Consider the following 20,380-nt stretch of genomic DNA (forward strand, 5'->3'; position numbering starts at 1 on the left):
CCCCACAGATCAGAACTACATTTTTTGACTTGATCCTTGGCAATCAGCAAGGTGCGTAGGCATCTTGTTAAGGCAGATTGAGTCACGAAACACAAGAGCAGTCAAATCGAGCCTCGAAGCTCACATTCCTTAGTAATAAATATAGCAATTATATATCTTAGTTTTTAATCCATAACAAAAAGTAATCAGAGAATCATTGAGGGCTAAATAATTAATGAAATATTGATTTCTAAATTTTATAAAATCCCATAAATAATTATTGTAATTATAAAACCATAAAAACAATTTTAAAGATATTCCAAATATTTATGCAAATAAATTTGCACTAAATCCACTTTTGAAAGTAAAAACAATTCTATACGACTCCATAATTAATCACGCGGACAACCCGGTACACCATAAATCACACATCGCTGCTAATTAAACAACACATAGCGGTTAAAACCAATACACATATTCTATTTATTTAATAATTCCCATAGTTACATATTTAAATAATTCAAAAATACACGAGTCGTTATATCCTTCCCCCTTAAAAAGATTCTGTCCTCAGAATCTGGTCTAGTTACACAAGTGAGGGTATTTGTCAAGCATATCTGACTCTAGTTCCCAATTAGACTCTTCTACTCGAGGATTTCAAACGTACTTACTATGGATATACTATCATTTCCAAGAACTCGCCTTTAATGATTAAGAATTTGGATCAATCACTATATGTAGAACAAACTTGGACAAGAGCCCATTGGCTCCTAATCACTCACTTAATTCAAATCAGATACTTATCGCTTTAACATTGATAGGTAAAATGCATTATATGTACACACTGGTGGGACGGTAACATCAACTCAAGAACAACTTTACCTATATTTATCAATACCTCGAATGGTTCATTAATTTAGGACTTAACCTGTCCCTTCTACTCAAACGTATCCAGTCTCTTTCAAGGTGAAACTTGTACTAACACTACTGGTCCTATTTCTATACTCATATTCTCTCTCGATACCATTTCGCCTTCTTTCTTTGTCTACTCTGAGCTGCTTCAATCAATATTACTATGCTCTTGTTGTGCTGAATTAACTTAGAATTTTACAACTTTCTTTCTCCCACTTTATCTCAATAAAAATGGGGACTTACAATTATGTTCACAGGAAGCTTGGTAAAGTGGCATTCTAAAGCTGACATCGATGATAAATGATCATTCCAATGTTTCCTTAAAACTCAACCTCTCAACATATCTTACATTTCTTGAATCACTTCCATACTTTAACCCTCCATTTAAGGGTGATAGGCGGTGCTCGTTTTCAACTTGGTTTCCAAACATTTAAACATCTCTTACTCGTTTCCATCAGTTAAGGCTGAAAAGTAATCTCATATATTCATGTATTATCACCTTTAAGTATTTGAACTTCAGATTCCACTCTTTTCAATTCATTTATTAACTCCTCGGTGGTCTTAATTACATCCAATCCTTTCTGTCGGCATAAGGCATCTGCTACCATACAGCTTTGCTTAGGTAGTTAATGGATTAATTTAGAAGCTTTTGTTAACCTTAGTCAAAATTTCATTTTTGAAGACTCAACGTATAGTTGCTTCCCTTCAGATCTTTAGAGAAAAATTCTTGGGCATTCCACATAGACTTTTTTATTCCTTGAATAGCTGAGGATGTTATTATTAATAGATACAATTTTCTTATCCAAGTACTCCTTATACACCACGTTCCTTAATTCCTTATAGTCACCTGATACACTTGTTATTTCACATAATATCACCAGAGCTTGCAATGCTCTTAACTCACTTTAATCGTAATCTCTGATATGTTCTTAGGTCGGATCTTAAGTTAATCCCCGAGATATAACATACTTCTTGAATTAGGTCTCGTAATTAATCAATTCTTTATAGGGGTCACTTATTCTTATTCGTTGTTTTGTTAAACTCCCGATAATCAGTACATACTCTCATAATTTCATTCCTTTTTCTCCCTCAACATCACTGGTACACTTTATGATTTGCTTCTCGTAAAACCATTCCTTGGTCCGCCTCATTCACTAGGCCTCCAATACTTCGCCTTAATTCTTTGACATGTCCAACGCTTCCTAATCCATCTTGAAATTTCCTTCCTATACCTGGTTATCACTATTTTTCTTTAAATTCCATTTATCTTGGCATTTCTTCAATAAATTAAATACTTTATATTGTGAATTCTCTGTGGGATCTCATTTCTTAATTCTTCTACTCGTAGCATCCAAGTGCTGGAAGAAAATCTAGGAATATCGTGATTGTTCTTCTGGGTGCATAATCTTCCTCTTACTAACTGTTAACATCGTGATCCATTATCTTCCCTTGACATCTCCTTATCTTTTCTTAGCAATTCTGACTGAAAGGTCATACTACCCATCCTTGTTTCCTTGGGATTATATGTCTGACTTCCAATTCCAACTTCTAAAATTCCATAGATAATTCTTCTGGTACAGTTTCTATGTTCATTCTCTCCTTTTTGCTTATCGCCTGCCTCTACATTTGCTTTTCCTCGTGAGTACATACTTCAAACTTTTATGGTCCGCATAGATCTTACACTTTTCTCCATACATATCATGTTTCCCAATCTTTCAAAATAAATATTACTACTGTTAGTCTCAGTTGTGAGTAGGATACTGCTGCTCATAAGGTTTCGGTTGTCTGGGTGCATATACAATAACTTTATTGTGCTGCATCAACACACATCCTACTCCCTTATAAGAAGCATCACTATAAATTACCAAATCTCCTTGATACCTTCAAAGTGATAAAGCAGGTGCTGTAACCATTCTTTCATTTAACTCCGCAAAACTTTCTTCACCCTGCTCCATTTCATATAAACTTCTTGCTTTTCCTGGATAGCTTCGTCAAAGGTATTGCAACTTTCAAGAAATCTTGCACAAATTTTCAATAGTAACCGGCCCATGATAAAGCTTCTTACTTTTGTTGGTGTTTCTGGTCTCTTTTCATTCATAGCAACTTTAATTTCTGCTGAATCTCTTTTGATCTTCTCCACATTGACTATTTATGCTAAGAACTATACTTCATACAATTTCTTTCTTCTCCGACTCCCCAATTGTCATTAAATGCTTCGCATGGTCCTCCGTTGACTTTAAATAACACAATTACAACTCATCCAGATATTCCTTAAAGATTTTGTCCATCAAGTTTAAATATTATTGGTATATTGATTAATTCAAATGACATCACTAGAACTTTATAGCAGCAGTACTTAGTTCTGAAAATTATCCTTGATATGTTTATAGGTTCAATCTCCAATTGGTAACGCCCAAATCTTAAATCGATTTTAGAAAATACTTTGCTTCTTTTGTTTGATCAAACAAATCAGTAGTTCGAGGTAACAGATATTCACTCTTGATAGTAAACTTGTTGAGCTTTCTTTAGTCGACGCATAATCGCATACTTCCATTTTCTTATTCACAATTAGTACCAGTGCACCTCATGGGATACACTGGGTCTAATCGCTTCTTCTTCTAACATCTCTTGCATCTGCTTTGCTAACTTCCTCATTTTAACTGGTGTTATTCTGTGCAGGGCTTTGGACACTGGCTTCCTTTCAGGTGCTATGTTGATCGCGAACTTCATTTCTCTATCTAGAGGAAATGTTGATAACTTATCTGGAAACATATCTTGAAACTCCTTAATTGTTATCAAATCTTCAAATTTTGTTTGCTTCCGACTTTTATTTATCCCATAATCACCATAATGCTCACATCTTGATCAACGTAATTATCGTTAACAAATTCTTTACCCTCCTTCTTCCTTTATACCTCATTATATTCTTATGTGACGTCTTCAGGACTATCTTTCATCACGATGGTTTATCTAGGCATCACGCTTAAATAATTAATCCATTCCTTATAATAATGTCCAATTCTCTTATCTCTATTAATACCAATTCCTCACAACTTATTGCCATAAATCTAAATTCCACCATTGGTACTTACTTATTTAATAATTGCACGTTCTTAACTTGCTAGTCCTTTAGTCATAATCTTATCAATTCAACAGGGTGATTCATCTTATCAACAAAACCTTGAGAAATAAACGATCAAGTTGCTCCCACATCTTTCAATACTTTAACGCATAAGGTATCCGAAATAATCATTCACGTCATCACATCCGTATTCTAAATAATATTTTCACAGAAAAAATCGCAAATTCTCATTCTCGGAGACGTATTTCTTATTGAAGTAGATTCCTTTGACTCTCAGTACATCCCTGGCTAGGGCTAGTGATTTGCAATCCTTGCCATATGCCCTTGTTTCCTTTTCATGCATGAGAGATAGATGGAACTTTTCCCGCTTGGTTCATAATACGTTGACTTTTATTTGAAAAACCCTTGCAAAGAACGACTGTACGACGAAACAACTAGAAGGATTCACAATTTTAATAAACTTAGTGTTGAAAAGAAAGAAGAAGTGATGATTTGAATATGAATGAGACAACCAAATAGGTACTTAAGATAGTCAGTCTTTCATACCACATGGCATACAACACATGATTAGGTGGTGTCCCACCCGACTCTTCGTCATCCCGACAAAGCGTCTCACCATAACACTGTTTGTCCCAATCAGAGAGCAAAACTTGAGGGGAACAATTAAATTTGAAAGGAATGCAATATCCTCCTTTTTGATATCATCATAAGGAGTTTATTAAGAAAAGAAGTTCATACATGTTTAGGAATTAAAAAGGAATATACGCTGTAATATTGAAGACAAGAACGATATCATTGGTCACCATCCACATTTCACTTGTATTCATCTTTCGAGTTTGTTCGATCATATCCCAATTATGTCGTATATCAACTTTAGAAAGTACGCTGAAATGTCTTCGCAAATTAAGCATTATGGTAGACTCTTACTTGTTAGGTCTTGCGTCATTAACATCGCACCTACACGTATAATACTTTAACAATTCGATCATAATGGCGTCCCTATCAGATAACCTCGAGTTTCCTCTTTCAATTTAGAATAACCCCGAATCATTCAACATAGCGATCCTTTTGTTAATAATATTCTTCTTTTAGGAAAATCTGGAAATCTTCTCAATCTCCTTCAGTCATACTCAGGCTTCTGTTAGATCAATGAATTCTTTAAACTTGGATAGTCCTGTAATTGGATGAGTAATTACTCTGTACGCTGATTCTGTTGTTAATCTTATCAAACAATATTTGTACCTTTCTGTTAGGAATAAGCAACTTCTTCATAATCGCCGATCACTTTGTCCTCTGAATTAACAATACTAAATCTAAAATAAGTATCCTTCCAGGTAATCCGAGTCTTTTGACAAACAAGAAACTCAAGTAGTAACTTGACAACCAATGTTTAAAACTTATTTTTATTCAAAAAGGCTTTTAGAAATTTTGTAAGGAAAAATCTTGTTCCAAAACTTGTTAAAATTTTGAAAATTATAAATTTGGTTGTCCTTACTGTATGAGTTGGTTGTTGTCCTTCCAACCTATAATAAGGTACCAAATTAAAGGAACGATCACATAAAGGTCCATTTACTTCAATCTACCTTATCTCCTTTATTGGGTCCATTTGCCTTCCTTAACCGACGATCACTTCAATTGTCCTTGCATGTTATTGTATTCGTAGCTTCACATCAACACTTTCATATTGGTAATGCTCCTGTCATCAACTTTGCAGTCGTAAATTAGAACAGGTTATCCAATAGTCAACAAGTCCACTAACGACACATCACATTGTTACTACAAATATATCACATCGTCATAACACCATTACCTAACTCCTAGGAAAGCTCCAGATCCATAATCTCCTCTAATTCTCTCCTCAATACCTATCTAATCCATTCCACAAGCTAGTCATGAGTGGCCTAATCACTAATGACTTCTTTTAATCTGGTAACAGCTATCCTCCGGAACACTTGAATCTTCTTTCTAGACTTCTTCTCACCTTTATTTATATCTCAAGTACTCACCATTTACTTTAACTCTCGAATCCATCCTCGTAGGTACTATTGCTTCATAGGACATGTTTTAAACTAGGGTATAGAACAGGGTGTAGGGTAAACTGAAAAGATACACCCACAATCAAATGTCCAGTAAAACAAGAATAAACAGATGGAGGTTCTGAAGAAAATAGGCTCATATCAAGAGGTGGTAAAATAGCGTAGAATAGCTTGAAAAGGTGCAACTGTCATAACAAAAAGTAGTACCATTAATACTGACAGAAGAACAAGGTGCAATTCAAATCTAGGAGGGAATGACGATCCTCGAATGGAAGGCTCCAACCGATCAGATGATACATGCAAGTCAGGATCTGCCATTGCCGTTGTTTGGAAATCACGTCGCAAGCTAAGAATCCCGAATCGTAACACGAACCGTGCCAGAGACCTACTATACAATCGCACTCATCCTCACGACGTCTTATCTTTCTATTTCCTATTCCTAATCATAACCCTCTACCCAATCTCGACAATCTAGGCTTGTTTCAGTGACTTATAACCTGTAGCTCTGATACCAACCCGTGGCGCCCTCCAAACCCGGGTCAGAAGTTTGGGGTCCACAACACAATATATAAACCTGTATATAAGATATTATTTGCAATGACCCTGCTTTACATAATCACGGATCGCAACAGGTTAAAATATGAAAACAAGCCACAACCTTAACTTTTATTACATCGTACCAAATCCCAACTAATTTAACTTATAACTGATAATAAAATTATTCTTATAATCTTACTATCTCACTGCCGCAATAAGTTCATGCTAGCTCGATCCAACTCAATCTGGAATCCTAGATCGTACATTGAACTGGGAAATCTCGCTATTAACCATATCATTCTTAACTGTAGAATACATAAAAAGATTTGCAAGAGTGAGCTAACTACCTCAGCAAGTCACAATGACAATAATTGAGGTTAATCAATGATCAAACGAGATGATTCAGAGGAATCAAGTTTATTGCTAAATAATCATTAGAACTGGATATTCATTTTAAGTTTTTAAAAACCAAGGTTAGGCTGCTGATCAGTCACGCACTAACCCTGAGCAAAGCACACAGTACTGCTCTAACTACTGGATCCAAGGCACACATTGGCCTAACTTGACCATTGATATGGTCTGACCACGAATCTGGTCCATACATAAAAAAACTATCCAATTCTAAAGCAGTTCAATATGATAAACAATATAATTCGATACAACAAGATCATAATCAATGATGATTAAACACTTGAATAAAACGTAAGGAAACTCATGGATATTATAAGGGTATATCAGGGTATGTATAAGAAACGGTTTTCAGTCCGTAAAGGATCAGGTATTAGACAAATAATGATTTTTCAAGGTATAGTTCTTTGATGTTATAAAGAATGGTTGGAGTATAAAAGTTTCTGTATTTTCAAACAATTTTGTTCCAGTGTTTGGTGTTTGGTAGTTATACATTTGGGGAGTAGTATCATATTTGTGTGGTTTGGTGTCTGAGGATCAACAAAGGATGGTTTACAAAGAATAAGGCTTACGCCTCAAGATCAAGAAAGATCAGGGTTCAAGGGTAAATAGTTTAAAGCACTTGTAATATAAAACAGGAGTTATTTTGAATAATAGCGACATGTTATGAAACAGTTCGAAAATATTTATGATATATCTTGAAGAAAAGTTCAAAAGTACTTGCCTTACAGGGATTTATAACTATTACTGATCAATTCTGAGCCGACTCTGTCGCTCAGACTTTAACGTCCAACCACTAGATCCCATTGGATTCGACTTCGACACTCATATTTTTCTCTTGAAACTCTACTGAGCTCATCGACTGATCACTAGGTTATCCTTAGTCCATTGTCCACTTTCGGTTTTCCGACTAGGACCTACAGGGTTGAAATACTCTATGTTAGATACCCAGTTATGCTTGACATATCCTCGCTAACCACCTACCCATACGATAGCATATTCTTACTTGTAATCATTCATATTATAATAACACAAACAACAATTAGGGTTCACATTCTCGAAATCGGTTCATTGTTCATTTTCAGAAAATACGTATACTCGTCGTTTTACTAAATTAGGGTTAGTGAGTTTTGGATAGAACATTCAACACAATATATAATTAGGTTTTGTATAAAACATACATATATATATTTACATATACTCGCTCGACATCCCGATAATCCTCGGATACGCTCCCGTATTTCCGTAGTTCGATTTCCCGAAAATCGGACAGCGTTCCCTTTGTTTATCGGACTACCGGTTAAAACAAAATCGACGTCAAACAATTCCACCACAACGTAACAACCATTCAATAAAATTCCCAACCACTGAATCAAGCCAACAATATCAATCAAAATCCATACATTTATAAATTCTAACCCAATCGCAGTTATTAACTATTACTTGTATTTTATTCCGTTATTTATTTTAAAATATTAGGACTCAAAATAAACATCACAGTCCACCGTCGGCTCGCCGAGGCTCATCGCCGACGGCGGTAAAATTCACGGGTAACCGAAAAATTTCGGGTGTCCAACGCGTATTCTACCGATTACTAATTAATTTCTCGCAATAAACAATCATTTTATTTCACGAAATCCATCAACATTTCCTGCAGATCAATAAAATAAATTAATTAAAATATTTCATTCAGAGCACAACCAAACAAATAATTGCAACCACACACACGCGCATACGCGCCAACCGGAAACACAGGGCATCGCCGGAAAATCGGAAAATGGCCACAACACAGTCCACCCACCCGCTGAAAACACACAATACACAGAGAATCACACACACATGTCGCACACACAGAAAATCGCACACATACATAGATACACCAGTATATATATATGATCGGGTGAAACCACCAGCCTCACCGGGGTTTAGACGGTGGCGGCGACCTCGAACCACGGGGAATCAGGAGAACACACGAGCGAGAAGCCCAGGGAGAGAGCAAAAAAAATAGGCGAGAGAGATCGAAAGATAAAAGGGATGAGAATCGAGATGGAAGTGAGGGAGATGTGCGAGAGAGCTGAGGAGAGGAGAGGGAGTAAACTGCGTGGTTTACTTGAGAGAAATGAGATTTGTAATATCCGGGATATATCGCGTAATTATTTTTGATATTATATAATTATTATGTGTGTTCAGTATCTATTCTGTGAGTTAATTGTTAACTGTTATCTGTACTTGGATATTCAAAAATAATATTAATTGAGTATTTTAATTTTTATATGTCCAAAATAAAATATAAATAAATGTCATATCTTCCTAATTATTTTTATGTTGATTTATGGATTTATAAGAATCATATGAAATTTCTAAAATCTTTTTCCGGGTAATTAAAATCTATTTTATAAAAACGGGAACCAACCGACGTCACCCGTTGTTACATTTTTGGAACCCGAAACTTTTCCGATAACTCCTTCCTAACCTAATTGTAATATTCCGAGCATATTCCATGTTTCGACTTTTTCGATCCGGTGTACGGTTTGTCATGCGCGGGTCCCGGCGCAACATTTTCGATACAATATTCGTTTCGGTAAATCAATAAAACCCGTATTTTCGATAAACGGGAGCTTTTTATTAAACTATCCCAATTATTACTTCGTAGTACGTGTAACTATGCGCTGAGACCAAGACCACAGTACAAATTGTACTGATTTGGATAATTATCCCGAAAATCGATACCGTTTGGATCAGTTTTTATAAATAAACGTACCATTTTATATCCGGAATGATCCAACGGGATACTAATTTTCCGTAAATATAAATAGCCTTTTACCGTATTTTATTTCGTATCAAAATCATTTGCAGACAGATAAATATATAATTTTACAGAGAAAAATCCTATATTCATAACCTGTTTCAAGAATCAAACCAACTTTTGAAGGTGTTATTGATCTTTGTTTGAAAAGCTCGAGTACTGGATTTGAAGGTCTTGAGAAGCTCTATCAGAATCTGTAATCCATACACCTGCAGAATCAAAGGTTTAATTTCTAAAAATTTATTTATTTTCGAATTATTTTTATGAAAAATATGAATTTTTGTTCGGATGATTGTTTGTATGATTTGATGATTGCATGTTGTAGAGCTTGTTTTCCTGATGATTTGGGTATATTATACGTCTAATTTGGAGTTCAATAACATGTTCAAATTTGAGTTTGATTTTCGAATTTTAAAATTAGGGTTTATAACCCGTATGAATGTTTTCAATTGAAATTTGGGGGGTTTTGATTCAGGGGTTATTAGCTGTTGATTTATAGTGGGTTGTGTTCCTTATGAAATTTGCAATCGATTGATATATAGCTCGTTAACAGAGGATGCTTGAATCGAAGGGAGTTGTGTTTTAAAGATTTACGATGTTCGCCGGAAACCGGCGATGTTCTTGGCCAATTTCCGGCCAAGTCTGGGGTTATTGATGAATTTTGATTGCAGATATAGATTCCTGGTGTTGTGTAGTATTGCTCTGGAGCTTGTGGTGGTGGGAGGATGCCGGAGTCGAGTTCTCCGGCCACCCCCGACGTTTTCCAGCGACTGGACAGTAATATTTGCAGTTTGGTCCCTGAACTTTTGGGGACGATACAGTTATGTCCCTGAAGTTTCCAGACTTTGCAAATTTAGGACTCCTGTTTTAAAAATGTTTAAAAATCATATTTCCTATTTATTTTTATTATAAAAATTCATTTTTAATTTCTGAAAATTCTGAAAATTATTATTTTAATTCCGAAAATTATTTTTAATTCACAAATAAATCTAAATTAATTAGTTAATTAATTTCAGTTAATTTCTAATTGATTAATTGGTCAATTAATTCGAAAATTAATTGATTAATTGATTTAATTAATTATTAATTGATTTTAATTAATTATTTAATTAGATTTAATTATTTAAAAATGATTTAAAAATTCCGAAAAATAGTTTCGAGCTTTAAAATATTATTCTAAATTATTTTCAAGGCTCTATAATTATTCAAAAATTATTTCGGAGCCAGAATTGGCCAACCGAACCCTGTTTATTAACCCGAAATTGATCCAACGACCCGTTTTAATTCGAAAAAATGTTTTAAAAATCATTTTAAATACCAGAAAGCCTATTTATGACCCGAAATATCTTTATAAATGATATGTCATTGATTATGTGACGTATTATGTGTTATATGTGATATGTTGGTTGACTGTCGGTTTATATATTCGATGTTTACTGATTATTGCGTAACTTTCAATCCGTTAATCGGATTTGGGTAAAACGAAGGGTAGATAGAAGTATGTGTTGAATAGAATTCTATAAGTCGATTATTGGTAGATGCTTATGATATGTGAGCAAAAGAGGCAAGACGTAGGAAAGGGAAACAGATAGTTGAGGAGTAAGACGGTTGTGATTGGAAGTGAGTGCAGTGTAGTAAGCTAATACCAGGCAAGTGTTCTGATCTTTCTCGAGATATTGTAGTACTTGATAGTCTTGTTGATATTGCAAGTGCTTGAAGCACTGAAACCCAAACCCTGATTCCAGTTATTGTTCTTGAGCCATGAACCTTATTCTTTCTAGACCATTGATTGTTGTGTACCCAAACACGAATCTCAAGCATACGATACTACTCTACAAATACATGCAAACAAAATCCCAAACACTGAACTGAATTACTTGTATACTCAATCATTGCATCCTATGCTTTGAAAGCCCAAATCTTTGAAACCCTGAAATGTTGATTCTTTTGTTATCCAATTCTTTTATTACCCAGCATCCAAGCTTTTAAACTGACTTATTGACCCTTACAAGGATTGAAACCCTTTCATTGTTAAACACTTATTGTTGTTATTGATTCTGGTTATTGTTTATTATTGCATATTCTGTTATTATGTTGGAATTGGATTGTTTTTATAAAATTGTGGACCAGATTCGTGGTCAGACCATATAATGGTCAAGTTAGGCCAATGTGTGCCTTGGATCCAGTAGTTAGAGCAATGATGTGTGCCTTGCTCGGGGTTAGTGCGTGACTGATCAGCAGCCTAACCTTGTTTTTTTAAAAAAAAATAAAAGTATAATATCCAATTCTAAATCATAATCCATTGTTCACTTGATATTATAATCATATTCACCTGATGATCATTATTCTCAGTTTTGTCATTGTGACTTGCTGAGCTAGTTAGCTCATTTGTGCGATGTTGTGTATATTCTTTTCAGTTAAAAAGGAACCAGTTGGTAATGAGGATCCCCAGTCCAGCGCGAGAGCTAGGGGTTCAGGTTGAGGAAGCTGAGCTAGTAGGCTTCTTTTGGGATAATTTAAGTTTGTAAAAGTTGTAATAATGTTTAATACTCAGTTTGAGTTTGGAATAGTTGGGATTTGAACGGTTTGTAATATATTAGTGTGTTTGGCTTGTGTGCATACTTTAACCTGTTGCGGTCTGTGGTGGTTGGTAAGTAGGGTCACTGCATATATTATTATAATTTTTATTATTGTTATAAGAAGGTTATAAATAAAGTGTGTGTGTGGACCCCAAACTTCTGACCTGGGTTTGGAGGGCGCGACAGGTTTGGTATCAGAGCTACAGGTTATAAGTTACTGATACAAGCCTAGGTTAACGGGAATGGGTAGAGGGTTAAGATTAGAAGTAAGGAATAGGAAGATAGAACGTCGAGAGGTTGAGTGCTTCGGTATATCAGGTATTAGTGTAATTCGCGTTATGGTTCGAGATTCTTATATTGCGATATGATTTCAGATAGCAGTGATGGCCGAATCTTTTATTCCCATATCAGCTGATCACTCAGAGCCTTCAGTTGGAGTGCCATCTTCACATCCACGTCCTGTTGTTCCACCAGTGTTGGCTATACTACCTCCACTTGTGTTGCAGCCCGTACCACTGCAGGCTATTCCACCTCCAGGCGTGAGGCCACCTATCAGAGGACCCCCACCAGCTGATTCAGATTCCACTAGGCATTCAGTTGCGAGTGCCCCATTCCAGTCTACATTGCCCCCAGTTCCTTATTACCGGTATGAGGCTCTTCTATTGGAGCGTGATTCCTTGTTGGCTCAGATCAGAGAGTTATAGCATATCATCAGGACTACAGATGTTGATCGTGGTGTGAGGGAGCTTCGAGAGGAGATTCATGTGACACGGAGGATTCTTGAGGCTAGGCTACATGGAGCTACACTACCTGGAAGAGGCCCTGATGCACTGATGGGCTGGGTTACTGAGGTAATGGAGGACTTTGAGAGGCTGGCAGGACCAAAGTTTCCTTGGAGCTGAGTTAGAGATTCAGAGATGGAGATGTTGAGCAGTGTTGTTATGGTTATGTAGTATGTGCAGTAGTGTGTAGTGTGTATTAGTAGACTTTTGAGTTGTATTTATAGACTAGCTATGCTGACTAGTGAGTAGGTTGTTGTACCCTTTTTGCTTTTACTTCCGAAGCGTCTTTACGCTTGTACTACCTAAAACTTTTGATCTATATATATCAGTATCTTTTTCCTTTCCAGCACTGTCATTTACTTTATCGCACCTGTTTTACCTTACCTTATTTATTGCACCAGTTATACCCTGTGATACCATGTACCCTGTTTCCCATAACTGTTTATATTTTGTAAAGAAGCATGCAATTTATTTAGTTACAACTGTTTTCAAAAAAAGAAATATTTCTGTTTTGTAAAACTATTCTTTTATGTAAAAGATTGATTCAAAAGCTAAATAAGTTGATTGATTCTTTACAGAAAATGCCTCCTAGAAGAAATACCCGCATCAACACCCAAAATGAAGAAACCAACAACAATAATAACCAAGATGATACAAACCCCAATGTGAACCCAGGACCCATGGACCCAGCAATAGCCCAGATTCTTCAAATCTTGGCCCAACAAATAGTTCACCTGACACAACAACAACAAAGACAGACCAACCCCCAGGTAACTTTTAAAACTTTTCAGGCAGTAAACCCACCAGAATTCAAGGGTTCCTTAGAGCCAATTGAAGCAAATGTTTGGTTAAAGGAAATAGAGAAGGCATTTGCCTTAGTGAAAGTAAAGGAAGAAGAGAAGGTTGAGTTTGCAAGTTACTATCTGAAGAATGAGGCCACCTATTGGTGGGAAATGGTGAAGACATTGGAAGGCACAGATGTTATTACTTGGGAAAGGTTTAAGGAATTGTTTTTAGAAAAGTATTTTCCTCAGTTTGTTCAGGATCAAATGGAGCTGAAGTTTTTAGAATTAAAGCAAGGGAACATGTTGGTAACGGATTATGAGGGTAAATTTGAGGAATTGTCAAGGTATGTACCGTCGTATGTTGATACTGATAGAAAGAAAGCTAAGAGATTCCGGCAGGGTTTGAAACCATGGATCAGAGGGAAGGTAGCCATTTTTGAATTGGATACCTATGCAGGAGTAGTACAGAAGGCTATGATCGCAGAGACAGAGAGTGAGATGTTCCAGAAGGAAAAGGAAAGCAAGAAAAGGAAAGTTGAGGGAAGTGAGGGTCAGTCACAAACAGGGAAGTTTCCAAATTTTAAGAAGGGCTAGTTTCAGTGAGGGAGAAATTTTAATTTCAGGAAACAAAATGCAGGAGACAGAGGCCAGGGCAACCGTCCAGCTAATGTGAATCAGCCGAATCAGTTGAGATTAACTTTTCCAGATTGTCAAGTATGTGGAAAGAAGCATGGAGGAGTTTGTAACAAGTTGAATGTGGTATGTTTTAAATGCAACCAGAAAGGGCACTACTCGAGGGAGTGCCGAAATCAGCCAGCAAGAGAGCCAGCAAATAAGGATCAGCCTATCCGGAATCCAGCAGTGAAGGTTCCAGCCATTGGATTTACATGCTTTAAATGTGGGAAGCCAGGGCATATGGCCAGGGATTGCAAGACACCAGCCCCGGTCAGTAATGTATTGAGGATTATGGGATTTACCCCAACAGTGAATGAGACTCCAAGGGCTAGAATTTTTGACATGTCGATGAAGGATGCGATCCAGGATATGGATGTCGTGGCAGGTACGCTTAATGTGAATTCTTTATGTGCCAAAGTGTTAATAGATTCGGGAGCAACCCGATCGTTTGTTTCACAAGATTTTGTTAGTAACTTAAATTGTCCAGTTGGGTATTTAAATGAAATAATGACTGTGGAATTAGCAAATCAAGAACGTGTAACTGTTAACCAAGTTTGTGGGAATTATGAGATTGAGATTTCTGGTAGTAAGTTTTGTGTAGATTTGATACCATTTAAGTTAGGAGAATTTGACGTTATATTAGGGATGGATTGGTTATCTAAGCATGATGCTCAGATAGATTGTCGAAATAAGAAAGTAATGGTGAAAATGCCAGACGAAAGAATAGTAATGTTCAAGGGACAGAATCAGGTAAAGAAGTTCTTAATGATGATTCAAGCCAAGAAGTTACTACGACAAGGATGTGAGCATTTCGTAGCATATGTGATCGACAGAAGTCAGGAGCCAGCAAAACTTGAAGATATTCCAGTTGTGAATGAATTTCCAGACGTATTTCCTGACGAGTTACCAGGACTTCCTCCAGATAGAGAAATTGAATTTGCGATCGATTTAGCACCTGGAACAGAACCAGTATCCAAGGCCCCGTATAGAATGGTGCCTGTTGAGATGAAAGAGCTAGCAAAGCAATTGCAAAAATTGTTAGAGAAAGGAGTAATCAGACCCAGCGTATCCCCGTGGGGAGCCCCAGTATTATTTGTCAAGAAGAAAGATGGAAGCATGAGACTGTGCATCGACTATAGGGAGCTCAACAAGCTGACAATCAAGAACAAGTATCCGTTACCCAGAATCGATGATCTGTTTGACCAGTTGAAGGGAGCCAAGTACTTCTCCAAAATTGATTTAAGATCGGGATATCATCAACTGAAGATCAAGCCAGAAGATATACCAAAGACAGCTTTCAGAACAAGGTATGGACATTGCGAGTTTTTAGTGATGTCTTTTGGATTGACCAATGCCCCGGCAGCGTTTATGGACCTGATGAATAGAATTTTCAAGGAGTATTTGGATAAGTTTGTTATTGTGTTTATAGACGATATTTTAATCTATTCAAAGACGGAAGAGGATCATGCGGAACATGTGAGAACGGCTTTGGAGATTTTAAGGAAAAAGAAGTTATATGCTAAATTCTCGAAGTGTGAGTTTTGGCTACAGGAAGTTCAATTCTTAGGACACATAGTCAGTAATGAAGGGATCAAAGTGGACCCGGCAAAGATCGAGGCAATTACGAATTGGGAGAGACCGAGAACACCCACTGAGGTAAAAATTTTCTTGGGATTGGCAGGATATTATCGACGATTCGTTCAGAATTTCTCAAGGATTGCAACACCATTGACAAAGCTTACACGAAAGAATGAAAAGTTTATATGGAACGACAAGTGCGAAGAAAGTTTTCAGGAGTTGAAGCGGAGATTAATCACGGCACGTGTTTTGTCACTTCCAGACGATCAAGGGAATTTCGTAATTTATAGCGATGCTTCTTGCAAAGGATTAGGATGTGTTCTTATGCAGCACGACAAGGTGATTGCGTATGCGTCAAGGCAATTGAAACCACACGAACAAAAGTATCCTACTCATGACTTGAAGCTAGCAGCTATAGTTTTCGCTTTGAAGATTTGGAGACATTATTTGTATAGAGAAAAGTGTGAAATTTTCACGGATCACAAAAGCTTAAAGTACATATTCACACAAAAGGAACTTAATATGAGGAAAAGGAGATGGTTAGAGTTGATCAAAGACTATGATTGCTCGATTAATTATCATCCCGGTAAAGCGAACGTGGTGGCAGACGCGTTAAGTCGGAAGGAAAGGTTAAATGAGTTATCAGTACCTGAAGATATATATAAGGAATTTCAGAAATTGGAATTGGAAATTAGAGTTTGCAAACCTGAGGAAGCAAAAGTGTACAGTATGACTTTCCAGCCGGAGTTGTTGGAGAAAATAAAGAAATGTCAGGAGGAGGTAATGGATCAAGATATAAATCATTTGGTAGGTGAAGAATTATGCACGCAGAAGGATGATCAAGGCATTTTGAGATTTTCATCTAGAATCTGGATTCCACCGGTGACGGAGTTAAAGAATAAAATTTTACAAGAAGCACATAGTTCAAGATATTCCATCCATCCAAGGAGTACCAAAATGTACAGAGATTTAAAGAAGAATTACTGGTGGCCAGATATGAAGAGGGAAATTGCGGAATGGGTTAGCAAATGTTATACCTGTCAGAGAGTTAAAGCTGATCATCAGAGACCAAGCGGATTGCTACAGCTATTGGAGATTCCAGAGTGGAAGTGGGAACATATTACCATGGATTTCATAGTTGGATTACCAAGGACAAGGGCTAATCATGATGCCATTTGGGTTATAGTAGATAGACTTACCAAGTCAGCTCATTTTCTGCCTATAAATGAAAGATTTTTGCTCGACAAGTTAGTCCATATGTACTTGAAAGAGATCGTAGTTCGTCATGGAGTTCCTGTGTCTATTGTATCAGATCGAGATCCAAGATTTAATTCAAGATTTTGGAAGAGTTTTTAAGAATGTTTGGGAACAAGACTGAATATGAGTACAGCCTATCACCCCCAGACGGATGGCCAAAGTGAAAGAACGATCCAGACAATCGAGGACATGTTACGTGTTTGTGCTATTAATTTCAAAGGAAGTTGGGACGAACATTTACCTATGGTAGAGTTTGCTTACAACAACAGTTATCATGCCAGCATTGGGATGCCACCCTATGATGCCCTTTATGGACGCAAATGTAGATCTCCAATATATTAGGACGAAGTAGGAGAACGCAAGATACTTGGACCAGAACTGATACAGCAGACAAAGGAAATTGTTGGAATTATCCAGAAAAGATTAATAGCCGCACAAGATCGTCAGAGGAAATATGCAGACCAGTCAAGGAAAGACATGGAATTTGAAGAAGGAAGCTTGGTATTATTGAAAGTATCACCGTGGAAAGGACTAACGAGGTTTGGGAAGAAAGGGAAGCTAAGCCCAAGATATGTCGGACCTTTTGAAATCCTAAAGCGCGTTGGCAAAGTAGCTTACGAGTTGGCGTTACCTCCGCATATGGAGCACATTCATAATGTTTTTCACGTATCAATGCTCAAGAAATATAATCCAGACTCCAGGCATGTAATAGAATATGAGCCAATAGAGCTTCAGGCAGATTTATCATATGTAGAGAGTCTGATAGAGATTCTAGAGGAAAGAGAGAAAGTATTGAGAAATAAAGTAGTAAAGTTAGTAAGAGTATTGTGGAGAAACCCAAAGGTTGAAGAGTCAACCTGGGAATTAGAAAGTGATATGAGAGAAAAGTACCCTCATTTGTTTTCTTAGGAGATTCTGAGGACAGAATCCTTTTAAGGGGGGAAGGATGTAATATCCGGGATATATCGCGTAATTATTTTTGATATTATATAATTATTATGTGTGTTCAGTATCTATTCTGTTAGTTAATTGTTAAGTGTTATCTGTACTTGGATATTCAAAAATAATATTAATTGAGTATTTTAATTTTTATATGTCCAAAATAAAATATAAATAATTGTCATATCTTCCTAATTATTTTTATGTTGATTTATGAATTTATAAGAATCATATGAAATTTCTAAAATCTTTTTCCGGGTAATTAAAATCTATTTTATAAAAACGGGAACCAACCGACGTCACCCGTTGTTACGTTTTTGGAACCCGAAACTCTTCCGAGAACTCCTTCCTAACCTATTTGTAATATTCCGAGCATATTCCATGTTTCGACTTTTTCGATCCGGTGTACGGTTTGTCCTGCGCGGGTCCCGGCGTAACATTTTCGATACAATATTCGTTTCGGTAAATCAATAAAACCCGTATTTTCGATAAACGGGAGCTTTTTATTAAATTATCCCAATTATCACTTCATAGTACGTGTAACTAGGCGCTGAGACCAAGACCGCAGTACAAATTGTACTGATTTGGATAATTATCCCGAAAACCGATACCGTTTGGATCAGTTTTTATAAATAAACGTACCATTTTATATCCGGAATGATCCAACGGGATACTAATTTTCCGTAAATATAAATAGCCTTTTACCGTATTTTATTTCGTATCAAAATCATTTGCAGACAGATAAATATATAATTTTACAGAGAAAAATCCTATATTCATAACCTGTTTCAAGAATCAAACCAACTTTTGAAGGTGTTATTGATATTTGTTTGAAAAGCTCGAGTACTGGATTTGAAGGTCTTGAGAAGCTCTATCAGAATCTGTAATCCATACACCTGCAGAATCAAAGGTTTAATTTCTAAAAAATTATTTATTTTCGAATTATTTTTATGAAAAATATGAATTTTTGTTCGGATGATTGTTTGTATGATTTGATGATCGCATGTTGTAGAGCTTGTTTTCCTGATGATTTTGGTATATTATATGTCTGATTTGGAGTTCAATAACATGTTCAAATTTGAGTTTGATTTTCGAATTTTAAAATTAGGGTTTATAACCCGTATGAATGTTTTCAATTGAAATTTGGGGGTTTTTGATTCAGGGGTTATTAGCTGTTGATTTATAGTGGGTTGTGTTCCTTATGAAATTTGCAATCGATTGATATATAGCTCGTTAACAGAGGATGCTTGAATCGAAGGGAGTTGTGTTTTAAAGATTTACGATGTTCGCCGGAAACCGGCGATGTTCTTGGCCAATTTTCGGCCAAGTCTGGGGTTATTGATGAATTTTGATTGCAGATATAGATTCCTGGTGTTGTGTAGTATTGATATGGAGCTTGTGGTGGTGGGTGGATGCCGGAGTCGAGTTCTCCGGCCACCCCCGACGTTTTCCGGCGACTGGACAGTAATATTTGCAGTTTGGTCCCTGAACTTTTGGGGACGATACAGTTAGGTCCCTGAAGTTTCCAGACTTTGCAAATTTAGGACTCCTGTTTTAAAAATGTTTAAAAATCATATTTCCTATTTATTTTTATTATAAAAATTCATTTTTAATTTCTGAAAATTCTGAAAATTATTATTTTAATTCCGAAAATTATTTTTAATTCACAAATAAATCTAAATTAATTAGTTAATTAATTTCAGTTAATTTCTAATTGATTAATTGGTCAATTAATTCGAAAATTAATTGATTAATTGATTTAATTAATTATTAATTGATTTTAATTAATTATTTAATTAGATTTAATTATTTTAAAATGATTTAAAAATTCAGAAAAATAGTTTCGAGCTTTAAAATATTATTCTAAAGGCTCGATAATTATTCTAAAATTATTTCGGAGCCAGAATTGGCCAACCGAACCCTGTTTATTAACCCGAAATTGATCCAACGACCCGTTTTAATTCGGAAAAATGTTTTAAAAATCATTTTAAATACCAGAAAGCCTATTTATGACCCGAAATATCT

The sequence above is a fragment of the Apium graveolens genome, chromosome 2 (assembly GCF_009905375.1).
Source record: "Apium graveolens cultivar Ventura chromosome 2, ASM990537v1, whole genome shotgun sequence".
NCBI classification, from domain to species: Eukaryota; Viridiplantae; Streptophyta; class Magnoliopsida; order Apiales; family Apiaceae; genus Apium; species Apium graveolens.